At 44.9% G+C, this 25,963-nt stretch overlaps 1 long non-coding RNA gene across 1 annotated transcript; it reads right to left on the bottom strand.

Moving 5' to 3' along the window:
- Window positions 1–7,556: 7,556 nt before the first annotated feature.
- On the bottom strand, window positions 7,557–20,844 carry LOC308642375. The gene is made up of 4 exons (XR_014020548.1): window positions 20,712–20,844; window positions 18,203–18,238; window positions 8,874–8,969; window positions 7,557–7,693 (listed from the first exon to the last, which is right to left on the bottom strand). It is a non-coding gene; the product is annotated as an uncharacterized lncRNA (long non-coding RNA).
- Window positions 20,845–25,963: the final 5,119 nt, after the last annotated feature.

Here is a 25,963-nt window from a genome sequence, read left to right as displayed (position 1 = left end):
GAGGCAGGCTGATAATGGCTCTCAAGGCATGACCCACCCTGACCCCGGCAGTCACCTTCTATGGGGAAAGAGTCTGACCTTAGGGACTTGAGGTGAGAAGATGATTCACAGCATCTTTATAAGAGAGAGGTAGGCTAGCCTTATAAAGGGGAAATGTGGCAGAGAGACAGAAGAGGGATGTGGAGACAGAGGCGGACAGCAGTGATGAAGAAGGCCAAGGAACTGGGGCACTGGCTGCCATCAGGACCTGGGAGAGGCAGGCAGCGTTCTACCCTGGAGCCTCCCAAGGGAGCTGTCCCCAGAACTCCAAGGGATAAATTCCTGCTGCTGTAAGTCACCAAGATTGCAGGCTTTGTCACAGCAGCTACAGAAAAGGAACTGATAGCCCTCTGTACCCCCAACATCAACACGCACTCTGCATCAGCGCAGGGCCCTCCTGTCTGTGCTGCAGTAACAGCAGTTCCCAGATCCTGAGTTCCAGAGGAGTGGGAGCCAAAAGTGACTCTGCCAACTAACGCTGGACTGTGAGATTTTTATGGGAGGATGTGTGTTCACTCACCTGCTCTTACCCCAGCCCACTGTCATCTCAACCACCTCCCCAAGGAATGGGCAGGTTTCAAAACTCTTATTTTCCATTTACCTGTATATGTTAGATTTGGGCCATGGAGACTAGAGTCAAGGAGAATCACTACACATGCTGTCTGCAAGAAGATCTATAATTATCTGAAAGAATACCTTTTTAACTCTCTAAATTAAAAAAAATTATCTGTTGCTAGTTTGAAATATAACATAAGTTTTAAAGATTTATTAATCAAAGGAGAGGAAAAAAATACATAGCATCAAGAATGAAAGATGAGATAAAGAGACGTTTGAGAAGAAATAGGAGCACGTTGAGATGCAAGGGCGAGGGGTAGGCAGCACATAGCCAGGGCACCTCAGAGCCCACAGCTCTGCACCTAGACCCGCAGGGCTAGAACATGCTTCCAACCTTACTGGGAGTGATGGGTTTAAAAAGGTTAGTAGCTCCTGGGCTCTCTAGGACAGAGGCCGGCGATTCTCACACAGGGTCCTGAGAATCCTTGGCTGACCTGCAGGTGCGTTCACGGAGCCCTCCACTGCAAGCTCCGCTCCCCTCCCTTTCCTTGTCTGTGAGCTCCAGGACCTTGTGTCACCATTAAGCTGACAAGAAATTTCTAAAAGAAAGCAATTACATTTTTACATTTGCAACGCTGGTGAAGAAGGTCCCTGGCTTAGGTCAGGGCTCCTTGGGAGAGGTTGCCCTGTCAGTGCCCAGGACCTCTTGTCTCTACCCCTCGAGCTCTTTTGAGAATGCCTGCCAACACTGAAGTGGCAAGGAAGAGCCACAGTCAGGAGTCAAATGTCAAAGCAGATGGGCAGATGGCTCCTGAGAAAGGAGAATTAGACAGGCATTGGTTTCAGCCTTTGCGTCTTACTTCTGGTCATTGCCTTTGAAGAAAATGCTTGGAAAACTTCAGAAACAAAGACCAGAAAGGATTTAGAAACACCCTGTGGGTTCTGACTTTGGATCTTTATTTAGTTAGGAAAACTGAAGTTCAGAGGGGTCAAGTGATCAACTCCAGGCCGTTCCTCCTGTGTTTCTGCTCCAGGAAATGGGAAGACAGGAGGTACAAGAGCAAACAGAGAGCCACTGCCTCTGAAAGGTTCGGCCTTGCTGCCCATAAGAAAAAACCAATAAACTGCTTCTCAGTCTCTTTGTCCGTTCCTCCACATCCTGCCGGTTTCTCACTGCAGAGACAAAGGGCATCATGACCCTGGGCTGCTCCCTCCTATTCAAGGGGAAGAGCCCTCCAGGCGGATAGCTCCCTGATAGGCTGGTTTTAAGTGCTTGCCAGTTTTCCAGGACCCCTTCTGTGTGTCTGCCACAGTGCCAACCTCAACAGGGCAGGCCTTTGCTGCAGGTGTGGCTTACCATCTCCAGTCTTGGTCAAAGTCATGAAAACTAGTTGTGGACAGCTGCCAACCTGGGATTGGGACAGAGTGAGACTGAGCTGTGCTCAAGGCTCTTATTCAGCAGTTTCAACTGTTTTCCTTTGAGGTTTATTTTTGCTCTTTAATCCTTGGACTTTGGGGCTTGTTTTGGCGAGATCTGGGGTGTGCCGTTCCCACAGCCTTCCCTACAGTCCTGGATTGGGTCACTAGGATGAGGTGTGTCTTAGGACCCTAAGGCACAGACATGAGAGTTGTTATCCATCTCAGGTGACCTTCAGTAGGGAGCTGCAGCTACCTAACAGGGAACAGAGATAGATAGGTCAGGAGTAGCCACCCGGGACAAGAGAGGGTGCTTCTGCAATTGAGGAGGCCAGCACATGTTGCCAACTGCCTCAGCACCACCTGCCCGGCATCCTGCCACATGTCCCATCCACCAGGGACAGCACTTGGCAGCTCCTGAGCACAGGGATTCTGGGAAGGCTGCTGTGGTGGAGTAAGGAGCCCTCAGCACCCCAGGGGGTGGGGGGCGCCAACCCAGGAGGGCACTTCGGTGCCTATTCTATTCTGGTACCATCCACCTTGGAACCAAACCAGCCTTTTCTGAGGCAGTGCTCAGTGGGCACCACTTAGCTAATGACTCTACCGTGAGCCTCTGGGAAGCGAGCTGATGCCAACAGTACATGTCAGGCTTGGCCAGGGTACGCCAGGTGCCACCCAAGCCATTAACTGATGGCCCAGGTGAGCCCTCTGCAGGCCAGAGTGAGCCCTCTGCTGAAGTCATGATGATGTTGAACTTTCCAAAGGAATTTTCCTCTCTACTGAAGCTGAAGGAGGAGGACCTCCTCCAGAGTGCTCTCTAAGGTGGGCTGGCTCTCAGTGGCCCAGGATGCCACGAAGGACTCCAACTTACTCACTTCCCAGCCCCAGAGGCCTGAAGTTAATGTCCCTTTCATACTGAGCCCAGCAAGGGCCACTCTTCGACTTCTGCCATGTTGGCACATGGGAGTTGACTACCCCACTTCCCGGATGGGAAACCACTCTCTGGATTCTAAGAAGTCATTCAGCTAGATCATGAAGCACACAGAACAAGGAATCTTGTCCCCATGTTGCACAGCTTCCAGAAATAAATAGGAAGTGGGAAGGACGGGGTCAGGGGAGTCTTAGGTGGGAGCAGACATCAGCCTCTGCTTCCTCCTTCTCTCCTTCTCCACACGAAGACCTGTTCTGTTCTCTCACCTATGCCCACTCTTTTCTGTTTCCTGTCTGCCTGATGTGAAGTTATCCAAGTGGTGACGGGTCTGTATGGAACAGATGTGCAGAAGGACACCAGGCCTGGCAGAGGTTTGCCGCTGACCAGGTGTGGTGCTGATAGCTCTCAGCACTGGGCCCTGTGGGCAGTGTTTCCATCTGGACCCTGCGGTGAGATCTGACTCAGATTGGCTCTCTATGGCATGGCTAGACTGGGATCCAGAGGCCTTGCACATGGGGGAGGTGGCGGCAGATGCATCAGGGTCCCAGCTAAGTGGGTCCTTTAGCCTTGTTCCCTGGGCTCCCTGCCTGCTCTCCACAGTGAGCCCATGCCTATTTGAGCTGTGTTGTGGCAGCTCCATGGGCAACTTGCCCAGAAAAGAAAATATACCCTTGCTTTTAAGCTAAGACACATTTTTCTGAACAAAAGAAAACGAAACATCCTCTTGGCAAGTGGGAACCCTATTTGTGTGAGACAATCTTTTTCCTTTTGAGTTTTTCCCACAGTTTACTTAAAGGACATCCACAAATAGGCGGTCTCCATTGTATTAAATTATTTCACCAATATTTCTTCACCCAGTGCTTGTGGCCTGAGAAGCTACAAGAGAATGAAAGGAGTCCAGACCACAGCCTCTAGAAGCAAAATATCCAACAGAAGGGCTGTAAAGGCTAGCTCTGCAGACAGAATGGACAGGACCCAGGAATTGAAGATAGCATTGCCTGGAGGGAGAAGCTAGGAGAGGGAAGAAGGGAGGCCACCCTGAGTTATGTTTGTCAGGGAAGACAGCAGAGGACCTGGGCAGAGGGGAACAGGAGAGCAGAGGGAAGGCCTGTCTTCTTGTTGGTCTCGGCTTCTTGTCCTTGGTTAGCACAGGCCCTGAATGGCAAAAGTGACAATGAGAGCTCATTTTCTGCAACAGATGCTTCAGTATTTTCTTTCCCAGCATATAAATGGCCTTAGAATCAATTTTTTTCTTTGAAAAAACCTTAGAACAGTTCCAAGACCTGTAGTTATGAGGCAGCTGAGCAATAGTAAAGACACTTGGATCTCCTGCTCCTGGCTGTTTTGTGTGCCATTGGAGTGCCAGAGGATCACCAGGCAGCACAAGGACCTGGCCGTGAGCATTCCCTGCATGGGACCAATGCCATAGGGCCATTAGGCTCAGCTAGGGGGGCTGAGGTGCATGGTCTTGACCTGTGCTGCTTCTCAGAGCTGGCTCTGTGGGGCACTTGCTGCTGGCCAGGAAGCAAGAGCTTTGTACCAAGAGTCCAGCATACCCTAGGTAATAAGTCTTGGAAACCTGGAGAAAGTCTAAGGCATCAGAATTATGCATGGGTTTTGGCTCTTGTTAGGCAGAGCTATTATGAACTCCCAAGAAAGAAAGATGACTTTGAAGGGAAAAAATTGTAGTTACATCTTTAAATGTTTGTCCTTTAAAGAAAAATGCATGCCCTGCTGAGCAGTTCAGCAAGTTTGCTCACAGCTTGGACTACTAACTCTGGTTAGGACGAGGAGCAACCACTGAGTGCGCAGTGCCCCAGAGCACACCTGGAGCTCTCCTGCCAGTGTCTGTGCAGGGCCAGGGTGAACTGTCTGCAGATGCGCTTGTCATGGACTTCTGTAACCAGCAGAAGCAGCAGCCTGGAGTGGCTTCTGCCACTGCAGAACTCCACATTCGAGCCTGTATAGCTCTCAGGATCCTTTCACATGGCATGATTCTGGCTACTCATTCTTCTACAAAAGAATCCACAGAAAAAGAGGAAATTTACCAAAAAGTACTGTTCTCAGTTGTGCTTTTTCTGCTTCCAAATATCACAACAGCACAGGAAGCCATCCTCTGAGTTGCTCTCTCTGTCCTCCCGCATCACGAACAAGCTTATTCTAAGGAACCCCCACTATCCCATCTAGAATCACCTTTCACCATTGGTCCAGCCAAGACCCCAACACTGCCCTAGTATTTGCTGCTGTGGGGCTCCCTGGTGCTTTTCCTGTACTTAGATGGGAGTAGGGACCCACTACCTACCTAATACCACATCTACAATCCTGGAGCCAATATACCAAGGCCAGTCTCTCCACCTGTTGCAGAGCCAGAGACTCCCAGCCTTGCCACTTCAGAGGATGCAGCAGTCCCAAAGGGCCAAGCCGAAGGTGTTACCGTGTAGCACGCTAGCTAACCAGTCACCAGTTAATAGTTCAAAGCCAGCCTTAGCAACAGCGAGTCACTAGGCAACTCAGTGAGACCCTGTCTCTAAATAAAATAGGGCTGGGGATGTGGCTTAGTGGTCTAGTGCCCCTGAGTTCAATCCCTGGTACCCTCCCCCTACAAAAAAACAACAACAACAAAAACAAAACAAAACAAAACAACAAAAAAAAAAAAAACGTGTTTAACCTGGTATGTTGCTGCACACCACTAATTCCAGTGACTCCAGAGGCTGAGGCAGAGGATCGCAAGTTCAAGACCAACCTCAGTAACTTAGTGAGTCCCTGTCTCAAAGCTAAGATAAAAAGGGTTGGGGATGTGTCTTCATAGTAGAGCACCCTGGTTTCAATTCCTGGTACCAAAAGAAAAGGAGGAGGAGGAGAAGGAGGAAGAGAGGAGGATGAGGAAGAGAGGAGGAGGAGAAGGAAGAGAGGAGGAGGAAAAAAGGAGGAGAAGGAAGAGAGGAGGAGGAGGAGGAAAAAAGGAGGAGGAGGAGGAAGAGAGGAGGAAGAGGAGGAAAAAAGGAGGAGGAAGAGGAAGAGAGGAGGAGAGGAGGAGGAGGAGGAGAAAAGGAGGAGGAGGAATAGAGGAGGAGGAGAAGAGGAGGAGGAGAAAAGGAGGAGGAGGAGAAGAGGAGGAGAGGAAGAAGGAAAAGAAAGGCTCACATCTGAATTTCTTTACCAGTGCTTACCTCTCCTCTGATGTACCTTTAAGTAGCCCACTAGTCCTCTGACCGACATTTTCCATGGACAGTCCAGTGCTGAGGGTGGTGCCAAGATGCTCTATGGGTCTCCCCTGGTGGTGAACACATTTTCCTGATTCAGGGGAAAAGAATAAAGGGGGATCTTGTACATAAGAGGCAGCCTGAGGGGACAGTCTAGATGCTGCTATGTCTCTTGGGCTCGTAGGTCGTAGGTATTGGGAACCTCAGTGTCCCATATTGTACTTGGAAACAGCCCTGGTCTGGAGATTCTGAGACCTGTGTCCTAAGTCTTATTGGTATGTTTTCTTTTGCTTTTAAGCTCATGATCTATTACAAAAAGGGATTTTGTTACATATACAGTTAAATAAGATCTTGAAAAATCCTATTTATAATGTTCAACCAACATTTTGAAGCAAAGAAAAATTTCTTAGTAGACTTCATTCTACTCCAATGTGTTTTTAGTGGAGAAAAATCATCTTCAGATTTAGGATTCCTGTTACCCAGACATGCAAGGATTCACTGAACCTGATACCGCAGGAGTCATGGATTACAGGGCACTATGCCCACCTGACACAGACCTCAGGCTTATTGCTTGATGAATGCAGTGAGAGCGATGTGTGTTGCTCCTGTAAACTCCAGGAAGTGCAGGGAGATGTGTCCAGAGGCCTTCCAATGGCCTCTGCCATGACTGGGGCTTTGAGTGTCATGAGGACGTCTGACGAGAGGCCCTGCGCTCGGGCCCTGATTTCTCACTCTTCCTTGTTAGGCCAAAGATGTATATCTGGAGGGTCTGATGGGAAATTTAGTCTCCTAAAGCTTCTGCAGCCTTCCAGAAAGGCAGTTAATGGCTTGTTAGAAATGCTCATGCAGTTCCTTTGCTGTTGTCTGGCCTCTTTGTGCCATCCTTCAACAGCACAGTAAAACATCTGTGCTGCCCCTTCTGAGAGCCAACCGCCAAATAAGTAAGAAGAAAACCTGAACTGAGCAACAACCATCAGGACCTGCTCTCATCAACGCTTTTTAAATTCAATTCCTGCAACTTCTATGTGTGATAAAGACTCCACATTGGTTATGTTTTGGGTTCTATTCATCTTTATTTAGATAGATAAACCTGGGTGTAGACACAGGTAGATGGGTGACAGAGACTCCGAAACCACAGTCCTCTGTGAGGTACAGCAGGAAGGCACCCAGGGATCAGGCTGCACCTAGGCGCATCCCTGAGGGCTCTGGAGTCAACAGCAGCAGTGCAGGGTGAGTTTCCCGGGGCCAGGACAGTGCTTAGAAGGTCACAGGATGAGGTCCTCATGTTTCTCCTGACTCCTCTCACGAGGCTGCTCACATGGGCTGGGCTAGAGCCAGAGGTCCCAGCTCCTCTTGCCCAGGCAAGCGCTTTGCCCCCAGTACCCATAAGTAGCACGGGCTCCAAGGAAGCACAAAGAAATATTCTGAAAGGTAGAAAATGATGTAATCAGCCATCCACAGTTGCTGGGCAGTGGTGTGGCCTATTGTCTGGCAGGAATCCACCAATCCACTGTCTAAGGGTGCACTGTGACTCAAAAGGGTGGAGAACCTGGAAGGAGGAAGGAGGAGAACCATGGACCAGATAGACAGCAACTGGGGACACACATCTTATCTAGGAAGAAGCAGTAGAGTGAAGGGAAAAGAGCTTATCAAATATTTGGGAAACAGAGGTAAAGAGGAGGTAGTGGCTTCCTGCTCATTGTCTTCCCAAGCCACATGATAAAGTTAGCCTACCCATGGGTACTTTGGTGATCTCTTATAAAGAGATGTGACTACTGGATATGTACATAACTACTCAGTGTCTTTCTTAGTTTCAATCTTGGTCACATCATTCTACTTCCGATTCAAACAAATCTTACTAGAACAGACATGTCCAGTTAAAGTCATCTTTCATTCTGACATGGGTCAGATTTTGTCTAAATAGAGGACAGTGAGTCAGATGAGGTTAGTGAGCTTGCCATGGGTGGAGATGTGTAACTAGGCAGGAGGTTTCCACTCCAACAGGGAGATGGCATTTTCCATATTTCTCTTGATGACTTTGTGAGGTTAACATGAGCAATTGGAAGGGAAATTGGAATGAGCACACTGAGGGTTTGTTTATTATTTATGAGATGGAAATGAATCTCCTGTGTAGCCACACGCGTGCAAGCCCACGTAAGCTCTTCCCATCTTCTGCAGACAAAATTCCTGTAACAGGCGCTTTACACATTCCCAAAGTACCTTAAACTCTGTGAAAGCCAAGTTTCCTCTCCAGGAGTATAAGGTATCCTCCTATCCCAAGACTTCCCCCCATCAGAGTTGCATAGCTCTGCAAGGAACCTGCAGGCCCCCAATGTGGGGAACAGCCTTGCAGGCTCTGTGGTGCTGGCCTGTGCTGCTGGACACTCAGTGGGAGGCTCTGCTCTGGGAGGGCCTCTGCCTGGGCTCCCTGCCCCTTCCTGGTGCCAACGTGAGCTCTGTCTCATATGCGGATGTGCCCTGCAGGTGCAGACTCTCTTCTCCACCCTCATATCAACAGGAAGGGAAAGTCTGTGCATTTGTCCGGGCCGACTTCCAAGCCAATAGTCACCCTGTTATTGGAAACTATGAAGAGTGCCTCGTGGGGGTCATTGCAAGACTAAAATGAGAAAACACACACACAAGCTCTAGCCCAGCACATGAATGGAAGTTACTGTTACTCAAAAATTTGGCATAAATACATTTGTAGATAAACTTTTGTGCACACTTACGTTTTTGTTCAGATGTGTCTTGTCCATAGCCAAGTTGTGCCATTGGGGTAGGTTGCAGACAGGCCAGAGAAAATGCCCAGAGACAACATGGAAGACCTGTGATTTATTGAGGAAAGCTCACAAGTGCCGCAGTCTTGGCTGGGCACAGAATCATGAGCCACTCAAGCAGGAACAAAACTTTATTTTTGAAAAAGCCGCCAATACTCCGTAGGCGCCGGCAAGGCAAACCCGGTCCTCCCATGCGGGCGTCTGCCGGAACCGCGCGTCTCCCAGAACCGGGGGGCCCCCCCCTGGAATTTCCTCCTACTATCCTTCCCCAACCAATGGGAACTCTCCAGGAGTCCTGTAACATGAGTCCGGTAGCAGGCCAAGGTGAACAGCGAGAGTCCAATTTCCATATGAATGTAAATCTTAACATAATCATATCTCAGTGGCTAGCTGGCGTCACTTTACAACCAAAGGTGCCATACATCGTATTATTTGCTTGTGGCTCCTAGCATCTGCCCCCTTCTGTTTAATTAAGCAACAAGCAATGTGGCTAGGGACCGTGCCTGGTAGGTTGTCCAATTCAACATATGGTTCTTACCCGTCATGGGAGAACTGACCTTTAGGCGTCAGCTTCCTGTCTTAGGTTGAATCCACTGTAATCAGATCAACCCGTCACTGACTACTGGTCCAGCATTCAGCCATGCTTGTGGATAGGCCTATGCACCAGTGGGGGGGTGAGGTTCTTGCCTCACCTCTGTTGGCTCCCAAATTTTGCCTTGGTGCCAGTGGGGGGGTGAGGTTCTTTGTCTCACCTCTGTTGGCCCCCAAATTTTAGACCATCACTAGTAGAAGGGAGGAGGATATAGAAATGCCACGACACCAAGCCAATTGATGGCTCTTTTTGGAAAATTGCGTCACTGGTGACACCATCAGCAAAGATATGCCAGCAGTACCACAATTCGGTGCACCAGATAATATTTCACAATGCATGCAACTGATATATAGTCCAGGCAAGTTCTGCAGGCACTTCAAATCGGAGGAGTCTATCAATATGTCCATTTCCTCCCAAAGTAAATCAAGTCCTTGATTGAGCATTACTTGTTGAGTTATATTCATTGATGTATCAGTTTATACAGTTTACTGTGATAGCTATCATAGAAGCTGTAGTTTGGTTTTATCTTAGTCTTCACCGGAATTGGGATGGAGATGGAAATTTTGGCAATGATGCTAAAGAGACATTATCCTGAACAGAATTATTAAATATAATGAAAAGGAAAGGTGAAAGTAAACAAACAGATCTGTTAAACTCTTTTAAAAACAATCCTTAACAGCTGTTTACCTAATTTAAATTAGTAAACAAACAGATCTGTTAACCATCTTTAAAAACAATCATTAATAGCTATTCACCTAATTTAAATTAAACCATATAAATCACGTGAATAAAGAAAAAATTTGGATCCATTTTTTCATGAGCGCTCCTCATATAAGAAATATGGACATACACACATACAGACATACAACACAAAACAGAAGTGTGCACACAACATACAACACATAAGACAATAGTAAATAAAGGCCTTGTAGTTATACCTAGGTGAAATCTCCATTGCAATGTTTAAAAACTCCACAGTCAAAAAATAAAACACAGTCAAAAAATAAAACTGATCAGAAAAACATTAACCTAGGTTTGTATGAGCTCAAAAATAAAATAGAACTTTATGATGTGGGAAAAATGCAATAATAAAATAGATATTGAAAAAAAAAACACCTTGGTTAATCACTGTCGCAGATGTAAGAATAGCCAAGCTGGAGCTCTGGATGTCAACTGTTATGGATTTGAGTCAAATCATCTTCTTTTTCTGTAGAAATTGTTTTAGTTAATCTCTCTGGAATCCAAATCGGTTGCTGTTCCTCCTGTGGGAAAACACAGACAGCGCCCCGATTCCAGACTATCACTGGATCTGGGCCTTTCCATTGTCCTGTTAGAATATCTTTCCAAAGTACCTTAGGCTTATGTACATTTTTGGGGTACAAATGTCTTTCCGCAGCACTAAGTCCCAATGAATCCAAATTTAAAAAGTTTAGAGTAAAAAGGGTTATTTTAAGTTTATCTTTGGGGGATATATACCCCTTTCCAATTCCCTCCTTTTGTTTTAATAAGTACATTTTAATAGTTTGATGAGCTCTTTCAACTATGCCTTGTCCTTGTGGATTGTATGGAATTCCTGTTATGTGAGTAATGCCAAATGATGAGCAAAATTGTTTAAAAGAGGTGGAAGTATAACCAGGACCATTGTCCGTTTTTAACTGTTTTGGAACGCCCACAGTGGCAAAATTTTGTAAGCAATGAGCTATAACATCTTTAGTTTTTTCTCCGGCATGAAGGGAGCCCATCAAAAATCCGGAAGAAGTATCAACTGTAACATGTAAATATTTTAATTTTCCAAATTCTGGCAAGTGTGTGACGTCCATCTGCCAAATATGGTTAGGTATCAGTCCTCTAGGATTGACTCCAAGATTAACTTGTGGTAAAAATGTCACACAATTTTGACATTGTTTTATTATATGTCTGGCTTGTTCTTTAGTTATTTTAAAATGCTTTTGTAAAGTATTAGCATTGACATGGAACCTTTTATGAAAATTTATAGCTTCTTCTATTGTGGAGAAAATATGTATGTCATGTGTAGATTTATCTGCTAGTTCATTGCCCATACTAAGTGCTCCAGGCAATCCTGTATGTGCCCTGATATGACCTATAAAGAATGGATCTTTTCGGTCCCAGATTAGACTTTGTATAGTGGAAAACAAAGAGAAAACAGTAGAAGAAGGTGAAATCCTACCAGCATCTTCAAGGGATACTATAGCCTTAACTACATACTGACTATCAGAAAATAAATTAAATACAGAATCTTTAAACATCATAAAAGCTTGTAATACTGCATTAAGCTCTACCTTTTGAGCTGATTGTTTGGGTACTAAAAATGTAAAAGTTTGATCAGGAGTAACTACTGCTGCTGTACCATTGTTTGACCCATCAGTGAATATATTTGGAGCATTTATGATAGGGGTTTTTCTTGTCATTTTTGGAAAAACTACAGGATGCTTAGACCAAAAAGACAACAAAGGATTAGATGGTAAGTGATTATCAAATGAAACACTAGTTTTACACATGATTATTGTCCAAGTATTTAACTCATTAGCTAACTCATCAATTTGATCCATAGTATATGGAGTAATAATTTTATTGGGAGAAATCCCAAACACTCCCTTTGCTGCTTTTATTCCTTTGAGTATTAATTGTCCTACAGCCTCAGGATATCTAGTAAGAATAGTGTTAGGAGAATAAGATAAATGTATCCACAATAATGGACCTTCTTGCCAAAATACTCCTGTAGGAATATTTTTTGTTGGTAGTACAATAAATAATAAAGGCAAACTTATATCAATTCTATCCAAATGCATATTTTCCATATATGTTTCAATGATTTTTAATGTTTTTCTTGCTTCAGGTGTTAACATGCGGGGTGAATTTGGATCTGATGGACCTTTTAGAATATCAAATAAAGGTCCTAACTCTCCTGTTGGTATGCCTAGATAATGCCTTATCCAATTTATGTCTCCCAATAACTTTTGAAAGTCATTAAGTGATTTGAGTTGATCTACTCGTATTTGAATTTTTGGTGGACGGACCATGGTTGAGGATAATAGAACTCCTAAATAATTAATTGGAAGATTTAATTGTACTTTATCTATTGCTATCTCTAGATTATAATTTTTCAATAAGTTTGTAAGTGTGGCATAACATTCTAGTAATGTGTTTTTATCTTTATGTGCCAATAACACATCATCCATATAGTGAAATATTTGTAGTTCAGGATTTTGATTTCTAAGTGGCTGGATTGCTTTATTAACATAAATTTGACACATAGTTGGGCTGTTAGCCATCCCTTGAGGGAGTACTTTTCATTCATATCTCTGATCAGGACCTTCATGATTCAGTGCAGGGATAGTAAATGCAAAATGTGGACTATCCTCGGGATGAATTGGAATTGAAAAGAAACAATCTTTAATATCTATAGCTAAAACATGCCAGGTTTTTGGTAAAGCAGACAATTGGGGAATCCCTGATTGAGCAGGTCCCATAATAACCATCTCATTATTAATGGCTCTTAAATCTTGTAATAATCTCCATTTACTAGATTTCTTTTTAATGACAAAAATGGGAGTATTATGGGGGGATATGGAAGGTTGTACATGTCCTTCCGCTAATTGTTGTCTGACCAAGTCATGGGCTACTTGTATCTTTTCTTTAGTCAGGGGCCACTGAGGAACCCACACTGGTCTTTCTGATTTCCAAGTAATTTTGATCGTCTCAGTGGCCCTTTCTGAAAACCCAAACCATGTCTACTTATTTCTTGATCTATTTGAATAGGTGCTGTCATACCTTGTTCTTGTTCTCTTAATCTTTTTTTCTTTTCTAAAGCCTTGTTTAGCCCTAGTAGTGGGCGCGTTAGGATTGATGTTATTTGTTAATGTCAATCCTAATTGATCTAGGACATCTCGTCCCCATAAATTTACGGGAAGATGATCCAATACATAGGGCTGTATAGTTCCTTCACATCCTTCAGGATCCCTCCAATCTAATACCATAGCACTTCTATGGGGATTTGTTGTCACTCCTAGGCCTCGAAGTGTTTGAGTGGCTTGTTGTAATGGCCAATGTTTTGGCCATTCTTGACGAGATATGATGCTGAGGTCAGCACCTGTATCCAGCAGCCCATTAAAGTCATGTCCTTGAATATTTAATTTTAGCATTGGGCGAGAATCTAAATTTAAAGACAGCATAGCCCAATCTACACCTGTGGAGCCTAATCCCTTGGAACCTCTTTCTACATTACAAATGGAAAATTTATCATGCAGGCTGGGTATTATTAATAACTGTGCTATTCTATCTCCTGGTGAAATTACTGATATACCTCTTGGAGAACTAGCTATAATTTTTATTTCACCCTCATAATCGGGATCAATTACCCCAGGACTTATCATAAGTCCTTTTAGTGTAGAAGAACTGCGTCCCAATAATAAGCCTACTGTTCCCTGGGGAAGAGGTCCTTTTACTCCTGTGGGAATGATTTGAATTCCCATCTCTGGAGTTAGTACTGCTCTGGCAGAGGTGCAGATGTCCAGCCCTACGCTCCCTCTAGTTTGTCTGATGAGGGATTTAATGGATAATGTGTCCTGGGCACTACCTTGATGGTGCTGCTGGGTTCCTCCATTGCCCCATATATTTGTGGTTTTGGGCCCCGGGGCATTGGGCCCTCTAGTCCGTTTTTTGGCAATGGAGCTTGATACCTTTCTCCATGATATCGTGGGTAAACACTTGGTCCTTGTCCGTTTTTTGACAACGAATACCCTCTATGGTGGTTTGAGAATGGCATTCATTAGCCCGATGTTTCCCTCTATGGCATCGTGGGCAAATACCCGGTATTCTATTCCTTTGATACCCAGCTTTGTTAAACCCTCCTCTTATGGGGCAACTCCTTTTAAAATGTCCTGTTTGATTACAATTATAGCATGTTTTTGGCCTGGCATCTAAAGCCTGTTGTGCTGCTGCTAAGACTTGCCCTTGTTCATTAATGTCTCTACATAATTTAATATATGTGTTTAAATCTTCATGTCTCCATGGTCTAATGACCTCTCTGCAGCAACGATTTGCTTGGTCATAAGCCAGTTGTTTTATAAATGGCATTACCTGTTTTGTATTTCCAAATATCCTAGAGGCTGTCTGAATAAGTCTATCTACAAATTCAGCGTAAGGTTCATTAGTTCCTTGTATTACCTTAGATAATTGACCCTGTAAATCTCCATGCCCCTGTAAAGTTTTGCATGCCCTAACTGCATCTACAGTAATTTGTGCGTATACACCAGGGTCATATTCAATTTGCTGTCTTTGACCCTCATAAGGTCCCTTTCCCAATATCATATCTATATTTCTTTGAGGGTAACCGGCTTCTGCATTTCACCTAGCTCTCTCCATGCAAAATTCCTCATTGGCAACCTTCCATAACAAGTATTGTCCTCCATTTAGCACAGATCGACACATGTTAGCCCAATCTGCTGGTGTCATGTCCAAGTTGGTAACAGATTCGACCATGCTCACCGTGAAGGGAGCTTGCGGCCCATAGGTTGTTACAGCCTCCTTTAATTGCTTTATTGTTTTGAAATCTAAAGCACGGTGAATTCGTTGCCCTCCTGCCTGCTCAAGTACAGGGCATGCTAATCTTTGGGGTCCTGCCTCAGAATTCCATCCATCAACTAGGGGAGTTGAGGGCCGCTCAGTGGTAGATGGAGCTGTTGGTTGAATTACGCCCTCTGGTGATAGAACGGAGTTAGTAGCAACCTCCTGTTGTAATTCTCCACCTGATGGCTGCTTTTCCTCTAAGCTTTCTTTCTTTAAATTTTCCTCTGTCTGACTAGCTTGAGAGACCTTCTCTTTTGCTTGACCTAGCGTTTTTTCTACCATAGTTTGGACCTCTAACAATTTACTTAACAGTTTTTCGGTTTCTTTTTTACTAGATTCTAATCTACTATAAAGGTAACGTAACCCAATAAGATAGGATAAAACAAAGCCGAAGCAGAATGAAACAAAAACGGAGCAGAGAATGGTTGTATCTATTTTCTCTTTCTCAGGGCCGAATAACTTCAAACCTTGAGCCAACCATTTTTCCCAGTTTGCCTGAGAAAATTCTAGGGCTAGGGAGCTTGAAATAAAAACAAAATAAATCAAAACAAGAACACATTGTTTTTTGAAATGGTCACCCATTCTGTCGCCTTCCCTCAGGGGCGAGCAATTTCACTCACCTCTAAGTTCCAGGCGTTCCCCGTACGGGCCGCCAATTGCCGCAGTCTTGGCTGGGCACAGAATCACGAGCCACTCAAGCAGGAACAAAACTTTATTTTTGAAAAAGCCGCCAATACTCCGTAGGCGCCGGCAAGGCAAACCCGGTCCTCCCACGCGGGCGTCTGCCGGAACCGCGCGTCTCCCGGAACCGGGCCCCCCCCCCGACCTCCCCCGGAATTTCCTCCTACTATCCTTCCCCAACCAATGGGAACTCTCCAGGAGTCCTGTAACATGAGTCCGGTAGCAGGCCAAGGTGAACAGCGGGAGTCCAATTTCCATATGAATGTAAATCTTAACATAATCATATCATCTCAGTGGCTAGCTGGCGTCACTTTACAACCAAAGGTGCCATACATCGTATTATTTGCTTGTGGCTCCTAGCACACAAGAGATCAGTGACTGTCCAAGACTTCAACAGCAGCAGGTAGACCTCTGTTCCTCATAGTGCTCTGCCAATGGTGGCCAGCTGGAGGAGTGACCCATATCCTTCCACACCCATCCCTCTGACAGAGGGGTTTCACATGTCAGGTACAGAAGCAGTGACATCAGAAGCTTGCTTAGGGTCTTGTCTGACCAACACCCCAGGGAGCAACTATCCTGGTACAAGTGCAGGGAAGCAGTTTTCTCCATGCTGGTTCCCAGCATGCAGGGGGAGCCTTGTCCTTCAAGACAGCACATGTGGCCCTTCAGGCCCAGGCCACTCTAAGGTTGTTCCCTAGGTTTTAGGAACAGGAGGAGCACTCAGTGCAGGTGTTTTTGCCCCCTTTGCTTTAGTGACAAAAAAACAAGATGAAATCTTAAGAGTTAAATAGTCTAATCAAAAATACATTCATAAAATTGCTGCTGGGGATTGTTAGCCATGCTGTGAAAACCCTTTTTCCTGGGACACAGGAGATAGCATTAGCTCCTTTTCTGTATCAGTTTTGGATGGTTTAGACTTTATTTTAATTGGCCATTTATAGAGAAAATACGGCATCTCATTTTAACTTTTATTTCCTTAGCCATTAATGAGATTGAAGTGGTTCATGTTGTATAAATGATGCTTCCCAGTGCTTCTTTTGAACATTAGTTTTTCTTTTTGCCCATTTTCCTATTAGATGTGAGGGAATATTTTATAAAATTTTGAGAAATCTCTACATTGTCAATTCCTAGTACTTTATGGCTTCACCGAAAGTCTTGATTCCATCTGGAGTTTATTGGGTGTTCAGTGGAGTCAATTCTATTTTTTTCTGTGGAGTCTGCAGTGCAAGGGCCTGGCCCCTCAGGGAAAATAGCAGATGCATTAACTTGAGCTATCAGGGCTTTCAATTCAAGCTTTAAAGTTTTGCAAGCACAGGAAGTCATAGAATTAAATCAGGAACCAGAACTGATCAAATACACAAAAGAGTGAATATATTCCCTCTAGCCCAGACTTCACTGGAACCACAGGGTGATCATTGTTATCACCGGAAACTACTTTTTCAATTACTTCAGCCTACAAAGGTCAGACTGAGGAAGGCAGTACAAGGTTCTAGGTCCTAAAGTGAGGAAATGCTTATTAAATAAACAATATTTCTTTTGCTCTTAATTTTGGTATTGACTGTTTCATCTAAAAATTATTCAATTTCTAAGCTACAAAGTCATGAGCTAAATTAGACTGCACTAGGGGAAATTCAATTGGGGTGAACCACAAAGTGATCTCAGTTATGCAATACATTATAGACTTATGACCAGGGAACCCCAGGAAGTCAAAGAACTCTCCTGCTAATTGCAGAGTTAGAATATGTTTTATAAGTGAAATATACCTAAATGTGCATTTGTGTTTATATATGTGCATGTATCATCAGGGACTTCAATGTGACACCTTCAATCTACCAAGGGAAAAACAGGGTCCAGGACTTTTCTCTAAATATTTTGGATTTCACAATCTTAATAAAATATATATGTACATATAATTTTGAATCATAAACATGTCCTATTTATCAAGGTTTAATGGATTTTGCAGGTCACAGAATACTACATTTACTAAATTTTTAAAACAATTCAATAAAAATCAATATAACTAGAAATTTCTATCTCCCCTTCCTTACCCCAGTGGACTACCTCAAACACTTGCATACCCCCATTTTGAAGTGCCCAAACTAGACAGCTTGGCTAACAGGCCCATGGTGCATGAGGAGCAGAGGACTAGAAGGTAGTTTTCTTACTTGTGGGGGATTCGATGTTCCCTCAGTGTCCTGCTCCCTCCAATGTCCACTCAAGTTAGAGCTGGGCCAGTCAACTGGGTTGATAGTTTCCACGCTTGTGAACTCTACACTTTGAAATACCTCACAACCACATACAATCAAACCTTAGATTTAAGGCTAACATTAAAGTCACATTTCTGCTAGCCCAGAATTCCCAATTTGGCATTAAGATTATATCTGAGGGCTGGGGTTGTGGCTCAGTGGTAGGAGCTTACCTCGCAGGTGTGAGGCACTGGGTTTGATTCTCAGCACTGCAAATAAATGAATAAAGGTATTATGTCCATCTATAACAACAAAAAGATCATATCTATGGGAAAGGGCCAGACTATTAGTTTCCTGTCAATCTTGGGTAACCCTGGCTTAGATCTGCGTGGGTTCCTGTGTTATGCCAGATTCGTGGGACCCCAATAGACCTCCAGGAGCCGAATCCGATGCAATCACACAAGAGTCTTTATTGCAAGCTCGAGCCTGAACTCACAACCGTTCCCGCCGCAGCGGTCCCAGGGAGTGAGTCCCGGTCCTTTGTTCAGTGAGATTTTATAGGTTTTGGGGGGATACTCTATGCGTCACAGCATCACACAGCAAATCATTCCATACCGCGGGAAAATCAAACAACAACTCTTAACATTGATTAGCACATTCACTGGCGGGAACAAGTTGGGTAGGGGTGACTGGTTAGTACATTAGGGGGATTCATTTGAACTGATTGGTTTAGGCCATGAGGAGTGTACATGCTAAACTACATGGTTTCCCAACATGTTATCAACCACCATAAACTACTGGGGGGTCATCTGGTATTCCAGGTATTTTCCCTGTCTCATGCTGATTGGAGGTTGCTAGGGGGTTTATATGGGTCCTCATCTAGCCTGAGTCAGGGACACCTGGCATCGTAGACCTCTCTTGTTATTTACAGACAAACAACTCAGCAGGGTGGGTATGTGCTTAGGAGTGCTCTGTGGGTTTTTCTAAGGACAAGGGTCACGCCCCCTTCCTTGGACAGGCTTTGCTCTGAGGTAGAGGCTGGTTTCTCAAAAATGGAGTCACATTAGTTTCTCACCTAGAGAATACCTCCCACCATAGGGCAGGGGCCCATCTATAAGAATCCTGAAATATAGCACAAAGATATGTTTAGGCAAATGACTTTGTCCTCTTGCTCTTGAAATGAGAGAGAAAAAGAGAGAGAGCCTAAATGCAAATCTCCTTATGCTTGCAAATAACTTTACAATCCAATAAACTGAATTTCTGAAAAATATTTAGCTTGATGTGACCAGAATTCTCTGTAAGTAAATGATCTAAACCTGGAGATTCTGTACTCTTAAAGGAGCTGAGACAAAGGGAGATGCCACAGGTCTAAGTTTATGAACACCACTGTCTAGCCCTTGGTGAACAGGATCTGGCTCCAAGCCAGCTGCATGGAGCTTGGTCTTGTGGCTTAAGCCTTTCTCACTTGGGAGAACTTGCACTTTGTGCCCTTGGTGTGTGCGTGTTGACAACCACACAGGTCCACCCACTGAGCTCTCCTCTGCACTGTGCACATTCCAATCACCTTAAGGGGCATCTTAACCACAAGTGCTGCTGTTTGGTCTCAGGGCGTGGCGCACTTGGGTCTAGACTGACATGGTGCTGCACATGGCTGCTCTACGTAGTGTGGGCTGAACTAGTCAGGACTCCACGCCTGCCATATAGCCCAACCAACTAGCGGCCTTGCAGAGGTTCATGTCCTGCAAGTGTCCAATGCAGCCTACTGGGGAGAACCTTTGAAGGCCTCACCTTCCCAAACTCCAGTCAACCGAGAAGCTTGCCTTTGCCAGCAGTAGGGCTTTGGGTTGCACAGGGCATCCACCAGACACGGACTCCACTCCTTCCTTCACGTGTTTGCAGGGGCCACAAGTGGAAGCCAGTGGAAGCAGCTGCTAGAGAACATGCCTCTCGGGGCCTCGGGCCTAGCCACCTGCCCACCTCGATCTGTAGCCCTCCCACACAGCACAGTTAGTTCCAGAGAGGCAGGAAGTCACACCTAAGGCCACTGGATGTGCAGATGTGGCTTTCCTCACTAGCTGAAACCAAGTGTGAATCTGTGGCTCTGTGACTTGAAAGTGCCAGAGAAGAGCCCGTGGAGACCCTGCTGGCGCTGTTTCACAACTACACAGAAGCACCTTCATAAGTAAGAGCTTCTACTTTCAGTAGCCTCACTCGCCAAGACACACGATAGGGGAGGCAATGTATCACAGGGGGAAGGTTTGTCCTGGCTCACAGTGTCAGGAGGGGCAGTCCATGACTGCTTGGCTCGTCACTGTCCGGCTGTGCTGAGGCAGCGTGTCATGGTGGAATGCACAGTGCAGCCACCCCTCTCACCCCAGGATGAGGAAGCAGAAGAGGAAGACAAAGAGGAGGGGCTGGGACCCCCTTATCCTCTTCACACCAGTGACCCAAAGACCATCCACTAGAGCCTACATCCTGAAGGTCCCACCACCTCCCCAACGCCAGGTCCAAGCTGCAGCACCTCAGAAGGGATGCCACTGGATCCAGCCCGGTCATATGCCACCTGCCTAGCTTGAGGGAATGGGTATTATGAAGGCCACACCTAGACTGGGTGAGGATGCCTTTGCAGGGTGGGGCCCTCGGTCTGGCTGCTCCTCATCCCCCAGGAGCTAGGGAAGGAGCATGTCAGCAAGAGAAGAATCAACAGGCCTACAGGGGAAGGAGGAAGTGGAACACACTCACCTGGGAAGAGATGCTCTCAGGCCAAGTGGCTTCCAGATGGCGTGGCAGGCAGAGTAGGATCAAAGCTTTGCAGTAGTGTGACCAGACAGAAGAGGAGGCAAGCCGACTCAGGGTCAGTGCGTCAGTGCTTCGCAGCAGCGGCACCAGCCCACACTGCCATGGTGATGCAGTTCCATCATGGCATCAGACACCATTGGAGACTAGGGCTATGTATTTGTTGTGTTGGCTCCTTTTTATTTAATTAATAAATATTTTAGTTTTTTGATTCTATACCAGGTTTTTGTTTAATATATATTGCTAACATGGTAGCATTAAATTAACTAGCCCCCACTACACTTCTTTTATGAGGGATTCATACATCACTCAATTCTGAATTGCTAGCACCGCTCTTTCATCTGAGATCCACTCTTTTCTTCTTCAGGCAAACCACTAGAACTCCTTCCCTCTTGCTTCATGTGCTTTAGGGGTAGTTCCCAGACCAAGGCCTCCCAGAGTGGGTGTGGGTTCTTGGGAGGCCCATGAGGATCCTCTGATTCCTCTCCTTAGCATGCCCACTGCAGGCAACAAAGACCACACTGACCCACTCTAGCCATGGGATATCTGTTGGCTCCAAGTGAAGGGTGGAGAATAAGGTGCAGCTCCTGGTTTAGGGTGCCACAGACCCAAAAACAGTGGTGAGTGTGTGGTCTAGTTACTAAAAACCAGAGAGGAACACTTTGGCTGGATCTGCAGCTCAACCAATCACCTACCTGGAACTCAACTTTGTCTCCCTTTGCTTTGATTCCCTGATACTGACTGTGGTAGGTGGGGAGTGGGCTACCCAGGCCTTCATTCCACAAGGGTCTTGACTCCCCACTGCCAGCTTGCTTAGGATCTGCCTCTCATCCAGCAGTCCTGAGGTCTGTGGCCTTTCTGAATGCCAACAGGAACCTGGGGTGGATAGATAAAAGCTAATATGCTTATTAGGCACCACAACTAAAGAGCTGCCCCCAGTAGCTCAGCCAGAAGGTGCACAGACAGCCTTACCTGGCAATTTGGAAATTCTGCTAAATTGATTTTATGCAAGCACACACATTTAAAAACACAACAATAAACCTGTTTGTAATACATCTGAATTTTAAAAACAGTAAGGCAATTTGTTGGGTGTTTAAATCTTTTCCTTGCTCCTTCATTCACTGAATTAGCATTTGAAAGCACCCACTGAGTTGCGCCCTGTCCTCAAACTGGGCCTTTCCAACTGCAGCTGCATCAGTCACTGTCCTTTTCATCACCCCACTTTCTCAGACTGTGACTCTCTCCCAGCCTTGGGGTAGTTGACTTCACACCATCTCTATGGAACAGGAGGATCTGAGTGTTGCTATGCCAGCTTTGGCTCCTGGACACCAGACCCCCAGGTCAGGACCGGCCCAAAGAGAACCTTCACCCTGGACTCCTAAGCCCCACTCTGCCACACAATTTCCTATCTTTGGGGAATTGTCTGTCCTTGGCTGCTATAATAAAATACTGACCTGCAGTTTTACTTGAGGGGGGGGGGGTGGCGGGAGCACTATAAGAAAATTAAAATACTATCTGTTTTGGCTCTCTGCTCATTCCAGACAGGAAACCTGTTGCTTTCACCTGAAGCTTCCAGCAAGAGGACAGACTCTGCCCTCTAAGGACTGTAATCTATAGCCCTTGGAAAATAACATTCCAGGGGAAGAGGTTGGGGGAAGCAGCAGACGTTTGTGCAATTGTAATTCTTTTTCCCTAGAGTATGGAAAACTGGATGGAATTATATTTGGCTTTTTAAAAAGATCATGATCTTAGAAATATTGTTATTATGCTAGTACTCCCATGAAATTATGGAACCTTGAAGGACCCCAGCCCCATAACCTAAGGCCCAATTATGAAAAGTAGAAAGTATGCAGTAAACAGGTGAGCTCACCACATGACCTGTTAGAAAGGGCACCCTGCCTACATCACAGGACATGCTTGAGCAAACTGGGATCATAAGCGGGAACAGGGAGGAAACAAAATGTAAACCTGTGAGATTTATGAGTTTTTCGGGAACCTATAGTGAAAAACAAGTTTATCATAGTGAAAAACAAGTTTATCATAGTGAAAAACAAGTTTACCCTTTAAGTGACATGTATGCTGGATTCAAAGGGACCAATGAGACACCTGTTACTGTGCTAGGTGGGAAACAACTCCTTTTTCCTTACAAAAGATCTGTACCCCAAAGCCCGGTGTGCCAGTTCACCAAAGCTTCGGCTGAGGTTTTGCTGTGCACCCGCAGGCGCCTGTGTATTAATAAACTTGCCTCTTGCTTTTGCAGCCAGTGTGACGCTAGTTCTCTTTTGGACGGGGGATTTGAGGGTCCGGGGGTCTTTCAACCTGACCTCATTTCAACTAGAAAAATGCCAAACTAAATATACAACATTTGTTGCACAGATCAGAAATCCAGTTTCTGACTATCAGAAGATGGTGCAAAAGAACCAGGAACATAGAAAAAACGACTCAGTTCTAAGTGAAGTTCCTTGTGGGTGTCTGCAATTCTCTAGTTTTGCAAATAATGTTCACTTTTCATATTTAAATTTCCCAGAGTGGCTTTTCAGTATACTGAATACTTGTTTTTCTGCAAGTTCCAAGGAGTGCCAATTCAAATGATTTTTGCACTGACTGTCATTTAAATATGAAAACCCAAATGCACTGCTGTTTAGTGGGAAGTCTCTGGGATACTTGGGTCCCTGGATACATGGTAAATTTCTACAAAGTACTTAGGATTTCAGAGACACAGCCATGTAGAACAGACCTCACGTCACCACTCTTATTCAATCAAGCACCCGGAATTGTACTCATTAGTTGAATTAATAAAATTAAGAAAGATAAAAATTCGAAATGATCTCAACTCTTCCTGCTTAGTACAAATTCATTAAGTTAATGATTTGTAGGTAATGAGGTTTTAGAAATCAATCAGATATCATCTGGAATCAAATATCATTACAAGTCTAAATTACAATTCAAAGATATAGCCCATGTTTTCATAAGGACACAAATGCTATTGGAAACAAAACATCCAAAAATAGGCCATCCAGTTTTCTTCAGGGAAAATTGGAAATCAAAAGAACAAAGCAAAAACATTCAGGAACAGTGTAATTTCAGAGTGAGGCTGGCGACATTTCTTCCAATGCTTCTAGAAAAAGAAATACTAGTTTCTCCTTGTGGAAGAAGCATTTTAAAATATTTTATTAAAGTACATTTTAATTGCTATTCGAGAGGAATAATAGTCATTCACATAAACACCTCAAAATTAGTTATGAGTTAGCTAAAAAAATCTTAAGCAGTTGGTAGAACAAATAAGTTATGAAAGCAGTTAAAGAGATACAGAAAGAACAGAGAGGCAAACCAGAGGCGCCCAGTGGGTGGGGGGCTCGTGCTCCTGTTGTAAGGGTCCAGCGGAGCGTCGGAGAAAGAGACCACACAAGAGACTGGCTCCATGCAATTGGCAAAAGGGGATTTATTAATTCAGCATGCTGAGGTTCCAGGCTCACTCAGGAAGATAGAGCAGCCCAGAGCCCCAGAGCAGAGGTCAAGCAGAGCTTAAGTACACTTTTTGGAGGGGGGGGGCTTTGCATACATCAGAACAAATCATCATGAGGCGCGGGAAAATTGAACAACAACTCTGATACATGATTAGTACATTCATTGGCGGGAATAGTCTGGGCAGGGGTGATTGGTCATTTCTAAGCGGGGTACACATTTAAACTGATTGGTTTTGGAGCCTAGATGCTTACATGCCATGCTACCTGGAGCCCTTAGCTATTAAACAACCAGGGAATCAATGGAGAGATATTTACTGGGCAGTTCCAGCATTGTCCTAACAACTACAGAGATTACAGGTTCCGGGGGTAGCAGAGGAGTTGTAACAATGCCTTGTCTTTTACTTTTTAGCTCAGGCTTTGTAATCTAGAAGCTTTACAATGCCCTAGTCTTTTACACTTTAACTCAGACTTTTGCAGCTTAGAAATTTTACCTTTACACTGTTGCAGGGTGAGTACCTCTTTAGGGCCCCCTGTCCAGGCAGTCACAGTGAGGTTTATGCTTCTCTTGTGAATTTGGGGTGCAGTCCATGGCCTGACAGCACCATGTCACCATCTGCTGTCCTTGTCTGCTGCACCCTCTGCAGTCCCCATGGGTTTCCCCATACCCTCTCTATCCCTGTCATTTCCTGTCATTTTGATAGGAACACTTCTAATGGGTGGGAGGTGGGATAGTGTCCCTTCTTGGGGGTCCTGGGAAGAGAGTCCAGCACCTCTGTGTGTGTTGGTTGTCTGTTTATGGCTAGCAGCACTGCCCCAGGATGCCAGGTTATGCAAATGGGGGGCAGAGCAAAAGACATTTCATTGAGCCAGGAACTGAAGGAGTGAATGTGGAGTATATTTTTAGCTGGGCTGGATCACAGCTCCCTTCAGAGGCTGAAGCTACTGAGAATAATCATTTAAAAGATGCAAAGCTTTCAAACTCCTGGTGTCCTGAACAGTCTCAGCTGGGGCTGCAGCAGGGGTCCTTGCCTCTTGTGGGCACTGAACAGTCTTCAGAGAACATTCTCATCCAGTGCCAACAAAAAGAGGAAGCCCACAGGGAAGTCCTACATGTTATAAATTGGCACAGGGAGAAGAATGCTTAATCCTGTTGACTTTAATCTCACCACCTAGGCCTCAAGTTCAGTCCACCATAACTGTGAAATGCAAGGCCAAATGAGCGCAGTAGGGCTTCTTTGAGAAGGCCCACATGCTCTAGGAGGTTCTCCTGGGTTTGAAGCACAAATCCGTATAAAGAACATGGAAAACTGACAGGCACCATGGCTTTCTTTCAAGTTTTAGCTCAGGATATTTTCCAACCTTTGTGCTTTATACAAGCAAGTTTTATAAGAGGTTCTATTCTTCATTTATTAGTTTGTTAAATGCAAATACCATATATAGAAACAAGGCACTGTGTTAATTGCTCTAGACATGCAAGAATAAATTAACACTATCAAGGAACTTAGAACTAAGGGCAATAAGTCATGTGCAAGAGTAACACAAGACAGAAAAACCATCTGTAAAGGAGATTAAGTACAATGGGAAAAGAAAAATCACTACTAGGAAAGAACTTCAAAAAGGACACAGCATTTGAGTCAGAACTTAAATAGAGGAGGTCTGAGTTCTGTGGAGAAGCAGAGGGAAGGCAAGCTGGGAGGAGGGATGTCAACCATAACAGCAGCACCAGCAGGG

This window comes from Spermophilus citellus (genome assembly GCF_964194105.1).
Source record: "Spermophilus citellus genome assembly, chromosome: 2".
Lineage (NCBI taxonomy): Eukaryota > Metazoa > Chordata > Mammalia > Rodentia > Sciuridae > Spermophilus > Spermophilus citellus.
The sequence above is the reverse complement of the archived record's forward strand: the minus strand, read 5'-3'. Positions and strand labels throughout refer to the sequence as shown.